We start from the raw sequence: 11,202 nt of genomic DNA, 5'->3' as shown, positions 1-11,202 counted from the left end.
CAATGAGAGTATGGTGCGCAATGCCATATATAGAGCCAACAAAGAAATCAAAAAGTTCCAGGGGTATTACCTCCAAGAAGAGCGGTCGGCGTGGAGCGGCAGAAGCGAGGTCGACATCATCAGTGCCGCGTTGGCGACCTACCAATCCCAACACTACAAACCGTTCAAGTACCTCAATGTTTGGCAGGAGGTGCGTGTGCATCCGAAGTATAGGGGATGCGTATCATCCTCCTCTAGCTCCTCCGAGAAACGGTTGAGGTCGGTATCCCTATCCGACGCCGGCTCCGATGAGGTGTCCACCCAGCTCGCCGGTGCTAACTTGGGTAGCCCCGACGCCGGCCCGAGTAGTTCCCAACGCCGGCCGGAAGGAAGGAAGAAGTCGACGGCCGTCGCGCCGCGACTCCATCCGCCCCCGATCCCGCTCCCTTTGTGCCACCTCAACCCCCCACGAACTCGTTGTGGGGGGTTTTGGCCCAACTCAATTTGGCCGATAGGTCAACTATGACCCCCGAGCAACTTCGACCTCACGTGACAATGATACGGGGTTTTCAAGGAACATTGGGGGTAGAGCTGGATGAATAGTCTTCCACAGGGGTATTTTTAGCCTTTAAATATGTAATTTTTATTTTTTAGGAGTTTAATTATGTAATTTTATTTTTAGGAGTTTAATTATGTAATTTTTAATTTTTAGGATTTTAATTATGTAATTTTTAATTTTTAGAATTTTAATTAAGTAAATTTTTTTTTTTATAATTTGTAATAGTATTCCGGGTGATTTTAATGCATTTTAATATTGTGGAAATGTTTTTATTTAAATTGAATAATATAATGGTGAGACTTTGAGCTTGTCCTTGCGGAAGAGCACGGATGTGGGTGTTGTGCTCTTACCTAAGAGTAGGGAGTAAAAGTGGGTCCGAGCCCATATCCATGCTCGTTGGCAAGAGCACGGATGGGGATGTTGTTAGAGACGTGAGTCATGTGACCATTATAATTGATTGGATGGATGCATGTCTCATTTGCTAAATATCAAATATAAATCAACAGCTTATATCTCATCATAGCCATACGATGTGAAGTGTTTAGAAACCATAAATGACGGCTTTTAATTTCTTTGCCGGAATGGGATCCAGCGATTTAATGGTAATGGAAGTCTCTCCAAAAAGATGGTGGTCCATCAAAACCATATCCCAAAATGCCTAACAAGATAGTAGTACTAATATTTGTTATTTTTATATTATGTACATAAGAATTATTGAAATCATAACACATTTTTATTGCAAAATAAATACTAATGATTATCAAGTTATTAGATTTAAAAGTCTAACTAATTCTATTTTATAGTACGTGACAATCTACTATCGTATACTTATTCTATTCATTTCTGAAATTATGCTCATTATATTCATTTCTAGTTAAATTACTCCATTCTACCTAAAAATTAGAGATTTGGGGTACGAATGAAACCATATAACAATAAATTCAATGAATATTATTGATTTTTACCTATTATTTAAGTTGGATTTATTTTAGAATGGTACTGAGTACTATATTTTTGAAGATAAAATTATGTGTAAACCAAAATCTGAATTGACGGTCAATCCGAACTGAAATTACTCTTTCCGACGTGGCTCATTATCCGATTTGTAATGTAGGAGTACATAGTTTTCATTGGAAGTGTCGATTACCTTTCTTTAAAAAAAGAAAAAGAAAAAGAAAAAAAGTGTGGATCACCATTTTACTTTGTGTACGCTTGACTCACCCACTCAACTTTTTAATTATCAAATGTATGGCATCTTTTATTTTACCCCTTTAAAGTTTAAACGTTAGTATATACGGAGTATTTGTGTAAAATGAAAGTGAGGAATAGGGAGACAAATTAAGAATGATTCCTAACAGAAACGCATTAACTAAATTTCATTTTATTGATCAAATTTATTTTTCACCTGTGTGTGCAGTTGGCAAACGTGCTTAAATAAAAATTGTTGCCATCAGTAATGGGCCATCAGATTTAATATGACACGACTCTAGATTTAATTCTACGATATTATGGGAGATGCTAATATGATATCCCATCTTTCAATCCCCACTATATAGAATTTTACATTTTTTTTGTTAAAATATATTTTTTAAAATTTAATTACTAGAATTTATGAATATTAGTACTATACGATTCTTGCATTCAATTAATTATTAATTATAAGCACTAAAATACCATTAATATACTCCACATTTTCAGATTTTAAGTAGTTAATCAACAATGTTCTTGATAGTAAATGATGGGGTACGTACTAAACAAGCCCAATAGCAGTGACAGCTCGGCCAGCCCAAAGCCCAAGAGTTCAGTTCGGCATTACCAAAGAGTTCGGCCTCAGCCTACAGCTCGGTAAAAGCCAACCAATCAAGCTCTGCTCTCAGGTCGGCATCAAGCTCTACTCTCAGATCGGCAACCAAAGCAGTTCGGTCTCGGTGTTCGACCGAACAAGGAGTTAGTGGACCCATACCGGATGTCCAACACACCCACTACCACGTGATGTCAGTTCAGGCCACGATCGTAGGCCATGACCTACGCTTCACCCACGATCTTAGGCCATAACCTACACGACATCCACGACTTAGGGTGGTGACGCAAGCCATGATCTGAGTTCATTATATAAATAGAACTTAGATCTGATAGAAGAGGTTAGAATCTCTCTAGAGAAACAATCATATAGCAAGTCTGTGTTGTAAGCTGTATTTGGCAGATCAAGCAATACAAACCTGCCCCCATTTCTCCCCGTGGACGTAGATTTACCTCAGTAAATCGAACCACGTTAAATTCTCTGTGTCGTGATTTATTTTTACGAGCATTTATCATCATCAATAATTCGCGGAATCATCACTGGCGCCGTCTGTGGGAAACGAAGAACAAAATTTGTGATAAAGCGAATTTTTGATCCATTTTTTCCACCCAAAAAATGCATACCAGATCGCAGAATACCCGCATTCCTGCCCGTGAGAACCCGGAGGAAGCCAATCCATCCCATAGGTCTGGAAAACAGCCTAGGGATAAATCCACCACCAGTTCTCATGGCGAAGGAACAGGCCGCTCCAAAAATCGTCCCACTGAGTCTTCCCAGCAGCCTGATCTGAATGAGGCTGTCAAGCTGTTCTTGGCTGAGAAGCAGGATGAGTTCTTAGCCTTCCTGCAAAAGAGCCAAGAGCCGAAGACGAAAACGGAGGATTCTCCTTCCTCATCCAGACATGAAAGTCACTACCGCAGTAGTGCCGTGTCTTCCAGGAAGAAGAATCCTCAACCCCGACATATTCCTGATCTTCCTCGGTACCGGAATCACAGGAGAACTCAATCTCCTCCATACCGACGAGATATCGGATTCGCCGTGTACGGAGCACTGAAGACTCCGTTCTCGGACGACATCACCCGAACTCCCCTACCACAGAACTACCGAACTCCGTCGATGACTTACGACGGGCTCGTGGACCCTCACGATTTCCTGGGGCGCTATCAATATAACATGGCGAACCAGGGTCTCAACGAGGTCCACATGTGCAAGCTATTTCCCGAGCTGCTCATCGGGAACGCGAGAAGGTGGTTCGATAGCCTCCCCCAGGGCAGCATCAGATCTTACCGAGATCTAATGGATGCCTTCCACAGGAGGTTCTTTCAGAAAGCGGAAGCCCGAATCACTTCGGCTCAGCTGCTTTCCATTCGTCAAGGTCGCGACGAAAAAATCAGCGACTTTATGACAAGATTCCACAAGGAATGCCTGCAAGTGGACGATCTCAACGATCTGCTTGTCATCTCGGCATTCCAAAATGGAATCCTGCCCGGAGCTCTCTACAGGAAGCTCGTTGAGTGCGGTCCGCAGACAGCTCAGGAAATGTGGGACATTGCGGACCAGTACTCCCGAGCCGATGAGGCAGACCGTCGCAAACGGTCGTTAGACAGCTCATCGTCCCGAGGAGACAGGAGGAAGCCCGATCATAGCGATCAGGGACATCCTCGCCGAACTCCTTTTGGCGATCAGGGACATCCTCGCCGAACTCCTTTTGAAAGGATTCAAAGGACTCCGGTGCAAGACAGATTGGGACCCCGTCTCAATCCCGAGAAGCCGCCCGCTCAGTTCGTACCGCTGAACAAGCCAAGAGCGGAAATTTTCGAACTACACTCCGACCTGTTCGAAAAGCCAAAGCGGATGACGAAATCTGCCGCGCGCCGACCCCAGGATAACTACTGCTCCTACCATCAAGACCACGGTCACGATACCGAGGAGTGCAGAAACTTGGCTGCAGGTATCGATGTTCTTGTGAGGGCAGGGACATTGAAAAAATACCAAAGCAAGCAGTCAAAGAAGAATAAGAAGCAGAGAGGTGCGAACTGCGCTCCTCAGGATCCGAAAAGGCAGCCGGATCCCGAAGACGATGACGAGCCGCAATATGATGGAGTAATCCTGACTATTGACGCTCTCCCTGCCGGGAAGACCAAGTCGTCCCTGAAGTCAGAGCGCAGGGGCTCCAATCGAGAGGAGCCAACGCATAAAAGGCTGAAGCAGGACGAAGTGATTACGTTCTCGGATGCTGATCCCGTCCCGGCCATCTCTCCTCACCAAGACGCCATTGTCATCCAAGCCGGAGTGGCAAACAAACTGATCCACAGGGTGTTTGTGGATACAGGAGCGTCAGTCAGCATTCTTTTTAAAGAGTGCTTCGACAAACTAGAAGTGGACCCAGCTCGGCTCAGCCCGGCTTCGCTTCCCCTGAAGAGCTTCGCCCAGGAGGACACCCGCCCTGAAGGTATTATCAGCCTTCCGATCACGGTGGGGAAAGCGCCTACTAGCTCCAGTACGATGATTGAGTTTTTCGTGGTAAAAGCTCGGTCCCCGTACAACGTCATCCTGGGAAGAGACTGGCTCAACACAGTTCGGGCCGTTTGCTCCACCTATCACCTCACCATCAAGATCCCTACTAAAGGAGGGATAGCGGTCATCCGAGGTGACCAAAAAAGAGCAAAGGAATGCCTGCAAATTGCGCTTAGAAGTGCCGAGCAGTCAGATCGGCACCACCAAGCATAGCAATCACAGCAGCCGGAGTCAGAGGCGATGACCGAAGTCATACCGGAGCCGAACTCGATGACAGTTCAGCTGTACGAAGACGATCCATCCAGAACGGTTAAGATCGGCTTCGCGGGAACGCCTCTACTTCGGGAAAAAACCATCCAGCTCCTCAAGGAGTACAAAGACGTCTTTGCATGGTCTCCGTTGGACATGACCGGAGTGCCCCCCGAGGTAATCACTCATCGTTTAAATATTGATCCTTCGGTCCGGCCGATAAAACAGAAGCAAAGACTCTTTGCGGCAGAACGAAGTCAAGTCATCCATGACGAAGTCCGTCAATTATTGAAGGCGGATGTGTTATTCGAAGTGAAGTATCCTTCGTGGGTGGCCAATCCTGTCATGATCAAGAAAAAGGAAGGAGGATGGCGGATGTGCATAGATTTCACCGATCTAAATAAGCACTGTCCCAAAGATTGCTATCCCCTTCCGAACATAGATAAAAAAGTAGAAGCTCTGATAGGCTTTGAAATTTTTTGTTTTCTTGATCTATACAAAGGATACCATCAGGTTTTAATGGATGAGATTGACGCTTCAAAAACGGCCTTCATTACTGATTTCGGCATTTTCGCTTATAAAAAGATGCCATTCGGTTTAAAGAATGCCGGAGCCACTTATCAAAGGATGGTAGACAAGCTTTTTCGGCACCTGATTGGAAAGGAAGTCGAAGTATATGTTGACGATATAGTCGTCAAGAGCAAAAGCACCTCGGAGTACGAGCACAACCTCAAGTCCACTCTCAACGTGCTCAAGAAAGCCAACCTCAAACTTAATCCCCAAAAGTGTACCTTTTTGGTAGATTCGGGAAAGTTTCTGGGTTGTTGGGTTTCAAAAGACGGACTCAAGGCAAACCCCTCAAAAGTTCAAGTCGTTCAGAACATGGCAATGCCGAAGTCCATACATGACGTGCAAAGGCTAACCGGATGTCTAGCCGCACTGAGTCGATTCCTTTCCCAAGCAGCCGAAAAGCAACTGCCGTTCTTCAAGGTGTTGAAAAAGGCACCAAAGTTCGAGTGGGGAGCCGAGCAGAAAAAGGCCTTTGACGAGCTCAAAAGTTATCTAGCCGAGCTTCCTATTCTCTCTGCTCCAGCCGAAGCCGAAGTACTATTCTTATACTTAGCGGCATCGGATCAAACCATCAGCGCGGTGCTTGTACGAGAAGAAGGCCTAAAGCAGTTTCCCATCTACTTTACAAGCCGAGCATTAAGAGGTCCAGAAACAAGGTATCAACCTCTGGAAAAAATTGCTCTGGCGTTAGTAAATGCAGCAAGGAGACTGCGGCCATACTTCTATGCTCACAAGGTATGCGTCTTAACCGATCTACCTCTTCGGCAAGTTTTGACCAAGCCAGAAGCATCGGGCAGAATCGCCAAGTGGGCTATAGAGTTGGGAGAGCACACAATTGAATATCTACCTCGGAAAGCCATCAAGGGACAAGCCTTGGCAGATTTTCTTGCAGAAGCGAAGTTCGATCAAGCAATTCCTATTATTGCCGAACAGAAGAATTCTGCCAATGCCGAACTAGCACAGCCCTTGGAATCCGAAGTAGAGCCGCCGGACTGCTGGAGCGGATTCGTAGATGGAGCTTCAAACAAGATGGGAAGTGGAGCTGGTATTTTACTTGTCGCTCCCGACGGACACGAGGTAACCTACTCACTTCGTTTCCTATTCCCCACTACTAATAATGAAGCCGAGTACGAAGCCCTCCTGGCCGGACTCCAGTTAGCGCAAAGTCTACTCGTCAAATCTCTCAAAGTCCATTGTGATTCACAAGTCATAGTAAATCACATGTTGGGTACAAGTGAAGCCCGTGACGAGAGAATGAAGAAGTATTTGGACAAAGCGCAAAGCATCAGCCGAAGTTTCTCCTATTTTCGGATAATCCGCATTCCCAGAGCGGAAAATAGCCGAGCAGATACCTTAAGTAAGTTGGCCTCAGATCCGAGCTCAAAGGCGGAAGAATTAATGCATCGAAGCATTGATGAAGCCGAGGTACATTCTGTATCCAGCTCGCCGAACTGGATGACGCCGATCTTGCAGTATCTGGATCAAGGACAATTGCCCGAGGATAAGAGAGAAGCTCGGAAGATCACGTGCCGAGCTCTTCGGTACGAACTTCATGAAGGAGTCCTCTTTAGAAAGTCTTACCTCCAGCCGTTATTGCGGTGCGTAGGACCAGAAGAGACGGACTACATCCTCAGAGAAGTTCATGAAGGATCGTGCGGTAGCCACATCGGAGCCAGAGCTTTAGCTAAAAAAGTTCTGAGATGGGGATATTATTGGCCAACCATGGTACAAGAGGCAGTGCAGCTCGTCAAGAAGTGTACGAAGTGCCAAATTCATGCAAATGTCCCAAGGATGCCGCAGACCGATCTATACACTATGCAAAGCCCTTGGCCTTTCATGCAATGGGGCATAGACATAGTGGGACCACTTCCTCAAGCTCCTCGGCAAATGAAATTCCTTATCGTTGCCGTGGACTACTTCACGAAGTGGGTGGAGGCTGAACCATTAGCTACGATAACGAGCTCAAAGGCATTGGACTTCGTCTGGAAGAACATAGTGTGCCGATTTGGCATACCCCACATCCTCATCTCGGATAATGGGACTCAGTTCACCGACAAGACGTTCAAGAATTGGTGCCAAGAGCTGAACATACAACAGCGGTTCACTTCGGTCTCCCATCCCCAAGCAAACGGACAAACGGAAGTAACGAACCGGATTCTGGTGAAAGGGTTGAAAGCTCGGTTAGAACAAGCCAAAGGACAATGGGTAGAAAATCTCCCTCAAGTCCTATGGTCCTACCGAACTACACCCAAAACCTCCAACGGTGAAACTCCGTATAGTCTGGTGTACGGCACTGAAGCCGTAATTCCGGTGGAGATCGGCGTACCCAGTCCCCGAACTCTAAATTTCTCCTCAGAAATGAATGACGACGGACTGAGAGCAGAACTAGATCTCGCCGAAGAAAGAAGAGAATTGGCGTGCATAAAAGCAGCCAAGTATAAGGAGCAAGTAGCCCGGTATTATAACCAAAGGGTGAAAAAGCTTCAATTTCAAGTGGGAGATCTCGTCTTGAGAAACAACGAAGTAAGCCGAGCAGAAAAGCTGGGCAAACTCGAACCCACATGGGAGGGTCCATATCGGGTGTCAGAAGTCCTCGGCAAAGGGTCTTATAAATTGACTCACATGTCAGGAGAACAAGTACCCCGAACATGGCACGTCTCCAACCTCAAGAAGTTCCACTTGTAAGAGACAAGTCCGGTCAGTCCGTCTCGTGTCTAGTTCGGTCATAGGGGTATGTGTTTTTATTTGTTTGTTTTTTACTTGCACCTTTTACTTGTCGTTTTATAAAAAGTTTAAAGTTTTTTCTTTCGTCTTTTTCATTTTTTCTCTATGTGTTTTGTCCCTATGTGCTTGTCGTCTCTTACAAATGGTACCAAGGTATATCGTTCTTTAAAGACTGATCCCCTTTTTAGATCGATTATTAAAGACTATTGTGAGTCCAAGCTTCTAAGGAGGATATAAGACCACAATTCAGCTTAACAAGCAGTCCGTCTGAAACGAACTGCAATAAGCCAACGATTGTGAGTCCAAGCTTCCAAGGAGGATACAAGACCGCAATTCAGCTTAACAAGCACTTCGTCTGATACGAACTGCAATAAGGGAAAGTCCGATCCACGCGATAAAACTCGCCGAATTAGGACAAGGGAAAGTTCGATCCCGGCGACAAAAATCGCAAAATTAGAACACAAACCAAGTCCGGTCAAAGATGTTTATTTCATCAGACCAAAGACGAGTCCGGTCGAAGATGTTTATTTCATCAGACCAAAGACGAGTTCGGTCAAAGGTGTTTATTTCATCAGACCAAAGACGAGTCCGGTCAAAGATGTTTATTTCATCAGACCAAGGACCAAGTCCGGTCAAAGAAGTTTACTTCATAAGACCGAGGACAAGTACGATGAAATTTTTTCGCTAAGCTGTAAATACAGTGTTAGAAGCGAAAACAAAATTTCATTTATCAAATCTTGTTCGGCATACAACTCCGCTACCCTACAAAATGGCGTTACGCTATTACAAAGGACTATTCTACCGTCCAGGGTTGCTGAAGTTAAGCCACCTATCTGCAAAATCCTCTGGAAGCCGAGTTCGGTTGTTCCGAGCAGATGAAGAATAAGCAGGTCGACGAGATGCTATCCTCGACCCAACGCCTCTTCCCCGAGCCCGAGAAGTCCTAACACCTCGGCGATGAAGAGTCTCTGCAATAAGCATCTGCTGATCTTGCTCGCTCATAGTCACAACTCCTCGGCGAATTTCAGTCCGTCCCCGTCTTGACGATTCCGGTTGCTCCTGAGCCCGTTCTCGTCTTGACGTTTCCGGCTGTTCCGGAGTTCGTTGTTGGCTGGGAGTAGGATTTTGAACAAGGGAACCAGAGGTTTGATCTGGAGTGCGAGCATCTGTTGGCACGATATGCCGAAGGAATCTTTCTATGGAGGGGCGCCGAGAAAGAACAATGTCGTACCGAGAAGCCCAGCGCCGTAATGATTTCACAACTTGTTGGCAAGCCGAGCTCTCCAGCGCATTGTTCCTCCGGAGTACAAGATATTCCTCCCACAGTTCGTCAACTCGACTCTGAACATCTGAGATGGTCAATCCCCCGCGCACACGGATGTAATCCTCGTACGCAGTCCTCTCAGCAATGGTCGTATTCAGCTCGGCCTCCAGATCCTTCTTATCGGACTCTAAGTCCTTATTATCGGCCTCCAGCTTCACTAAACGAGCCAGAAGCTCGTCATTCTTCGTCTGATCGGCTATAGCTCTTCTCTCAGCTTCGTCTAAAGCCGAAGAGTACAGCCGTTTCCAGTGAAGTATCTCCATCTCCTTGAGTACAAAGCAGCTATATTAGTTCGGCAGCTGTACCGAGCAGATAGTAAAATACAACAGGAGTAAAGGCGAGTACGCAAAGCTATACGAAGACAAGTGTAGAGAATTTTTCATTCACAAGGAAAATTTTTTACACTAGGGCTTCAAGGCCATTTTACAAGGAAGAAACTAGACTAAGAGAAGGGAGACGAAATCATACTCCGCCAGCTTCGTCTCCGGCTCCTCGGTCTGGTACAGCTTCTTTCTCTTGGGCTACCTCAGCCTCGGCCTCGCTTCCTGCCGGCCTCGCCTCCGCCTCCTGATCGGCTTCCTCCTCCGGATGCCCGGCCCGCTCGACTTCGGCCTCCGGCTCCAGCGGCTCGGCCTCACCCTCTCCGTTGTAAGTCGAAGCGGGTGAAACGGGCCCCACGGAGGCAAAGATAGCCTCCAGGTTCTCGTCCCGATCAGCTCGACAACTCCGGACTCGGTCTGCAGAAAGCAGGACCGAGGATGAAGCGAGCTCCTCAAGGAGCGGCAGATTCTGAAGCCGAGCAGCTATCTCTCGGCTGTACAGAGGCAGCACGACGTCGGGCCCCTGCTCGCCCTTATCGGCAATTAGCCTTACCAGACTACCGACAAAGGCCGAGAACTGGCTGCTCAAAAAGAGTCTCTCCGTGTAGGCACGGAGACCCTCTCCTTGGGCAACCACGGCGGCAGCATCCCTCCGTTTCGTCTGCTCTCGCTGGATGACGAGCTGGTTTTTGGCAAACTGAGCTTCATCCTGGGCCGAAATCCTAGCAGCCCTGGCTTTCTCAAAGTTTGCCTCAGCCTGCTCGGCCCGGTGACAAGCAGCCGCCAATTTCCTCTGCATCTCGGCATAGTCGTTGGACGCTTTGGAGAGTTCGACGGCGACGAGCTTGGAGAGCATATCATTCCTCTGAAAATGGATAAGGAAAAAAGTTAACAGAGGGCACCAAAAATACAAGACAAGCCAAGCCAAGGAATCAAGAAGACAATTCACCTCGGCGAAGTCCGTGGGCCATAAAAATGGCTCACAGATATGCTCCGAAGGAGGCGCCAAGACCACGTCTTTCTCTGGCGCCCTTGGGGGCTTCTGGGTCTTCCCCTTCTTGCTTGCCGAAGTCGACTCCGGCTTCTTTGGACCCGAAGAGGTCTTTTGCCTCTTCGGATTCTTCTCGGCATCAGGCGCCGAGCTGGTAGCCTTCTCTCT

The sequence above is a fragment of the Salvia splendens genome, chromosome 3 (assembly GCF_004379255.2).
Source record: "Salvia splendens isolate huo1 chromosome 3, SspV2, whole genome shotgun sequence".
Classification (NCBI taxonomy): domain Eukaryota; kingdom Viridiplantae; phylum Streptophyta; class Magnoliopsida; order Lamiales; family Lamiaceae; genus Salvia; species Salvia splendens.
This window is presented reverse-complemented; position numbering follows the sequence as displayed.